Source organism: Barbatula barbatula (genome assembly GCF_947034865.1).
Source record: "Barbatula barbatula genome assembly, chromosome: 14".
Classification (NCBI taxonomy): Eukaryota; Metazoa; Chordata; class Actinopteri; order Cypriniformes; family Nemacheilidae; genus Barbatula; species Barbatula barbatula.
This window is the reverse complement of record NC_136777.1, coordinates 23,260,394-23,262,802: the sequence shown is the minus strand read 5'-3', so window position 1 is coordinate 23,262,802 and position 2,409 is coordinate 23,260,394.

Sequence of the window (2,409 nt, the reverse complement as noted above, 5' to 3'; positions counted from 1 at the left end):
ACCCGAGGTCCGGCCCGAGACCTGAGCGGGTTCTGGTCTAAAAGATTCACGGGAGCTTCGGACACGGGTCGGTTATATTATTAGTGTCTTCGGGTCTCGGGTAATATAAAGTAAAATTGTTTTGCTTAATTGACCCGAGGAAGACCCGAACTATCCTGTACAATAACAGCGCGTCGCTTGTGTGTGTGCGTGTAGTTACCAACTCTCCTCCAACCCTCAGCCGATCGGTTGAAAGCCACGCAAATCTTTAGAAAGTCGCGGTGATCTGAAATCACCTTAGAATTGAAATCCCGAAGTTTCCAACGCTGCAGGGGTTTGCACTCGATGTAGTTACCATCGTATTCAGGAAAAACATACTTCCACCAGGCGACCAGAAGTAGATATTAAAAGACGCGCACATTTCAGTACTACGCGGTTTGGGACACATTGTTGAGACAGAATGTTCGCGCGAGTGGTTGCCATGTCGTCACTTATTTAGATTTGATTCACAACCCATTTAGCCTTAGTTTGCGCAATTTGCCAGAGCAAAACAAGAGGATCAACGTGTTCATTGCCATGTCAATTTCATTAATACACGTCGGTTTACATTCAGGTCTAGTCGGGTTTAAAAAACATATACGATGGGTCGGACTCGGGTCTAACGTTATCGGGTCTGTCTCGGGTCGGGGCTTTAAAATAAAAACGTTATCGGGTCTGTCTCGGGTTCGGGTAAAAAGTGATTCGGGTCATTTCGGGTCGGGTAAAGATATTTGGACCCGAGAAGACCTCTAATGTACACATGAAAGAGTGACATACATTATCCTCCATCAATATCTAAAGCAACTCTGTGAGCGCTTTGTTTTCATTGACAAGAATTGGGTGGTTTACTTAGAGAGTCTCTGTAAAGATTCTACTGGCCCGAAAGACTCGGTTATGGACCGAGCCAGGCCACTTTTCCTCTAAATGTATGATCAGGCAGTCAGCATCACAGATCATCTGTATCTGTAATCTTACCTGAACATTGATACTGTGGAAGGACTTTGTGTCAGCTGTGGTCTAGTGGTTAGAGCGTTGGGCTTGTGATCAGAAGATTAGAATCTCAGTGCCAGCAGGTCATGACTGAAGTGCCCTTGAGTTACCCCTGATGCCCACATCATAACCTGTCAGTGTCTTTGTCATAACAGCTTGACATTACTAAGACAACACAACCTGTCACAAATATGTCATAAACATGACATAGCAGATTAAGTATCAAACTTAAGAAACCACTTAGCTTTATGGGTTAACATTACATTAAAAACTGTCAGCTGGTTGGTTTTGACATTGGCTGTCGTAAGGCCATTATAACATTTTAATGACAAATTAAATTTGTACCACTGTAGTTGAGGTCAAGAAAAATATTCATGTCACAGTTATAATTGCCTCATGTCAAAACCAACCACATGACAATTTACAATTTATGTTGTCTTAGTAATGTCAAGTGGTTATGACATATACACTGACAGGTTATGATGTATTGGTTTATGTCAAGTTGTCATAACAAAGACATCTCACACAATGTCACCTGTATTTACACGGTATGTTATATGTGATGTATGTAATAATTTGAATAACAAATATTGTAAAAAAAGAAAAACTTACCATCGGATCGTTATATCCCGCCATCGCGATGACAACCAAAGTGTCGCGAATGCGAGGCTGCGGGTGTCGTGACGTCATTGCGTAGAAAAGAAACCCGATTTCATTGGCTAGGTGCCAACCAATAAAACGACTCCATTGCAGCCACCCGCCCCGCCCCTCGCTGCTACTGAGTTGCAAGTGCACAAATCAGTTTTGCAACTGATATATCGCGATAAGAGTAGCAAAAGTCGAAGCGCGAAATTTGAACTTGCAGTGACAGACTTGAGAAGTTGCAAGTGCCTATTTGAGGATGTACTGCGAATGTGAATGTAAGAAGAAATGCAAATATGTATTTCAAGTTTGTGTCTGTCATTGTACACATTTGTGACTACTTGTCTGCAGCTTTAAATTCAGAATACAGGTTTGTGACTATTGTCTGCGAGTGCAAATCTCAGCGTTCAGCTTCAGATTTTTAATTTACAGGTTTTCACATCGAAGCTGTGAGTGTAAATTGTAGCATACAAGTGCAAATATTTATTGTACAAGGTCTCAAATTCACATCTACGTGCTCTCGAGTTTTGCTACTATTCTACCTTCATAGTATCTAGTCAAGATAAGTCAGTTATTGGGTTTTTGTCAAGTATTGTTTGATTTAGTCTAGTCAGCAGATAAGATGTTATTGTTGATTGTTTGTTTACCCCCTCGTGGGTTTGTGTTGTGTGTTAAGTAATGGGTTTCCACCACCTTCCTGTCTGGTCTGGGTTCTGCCTCGTTACAGAATAAAGGAACACGCCGGGGGTGACGTCGCCC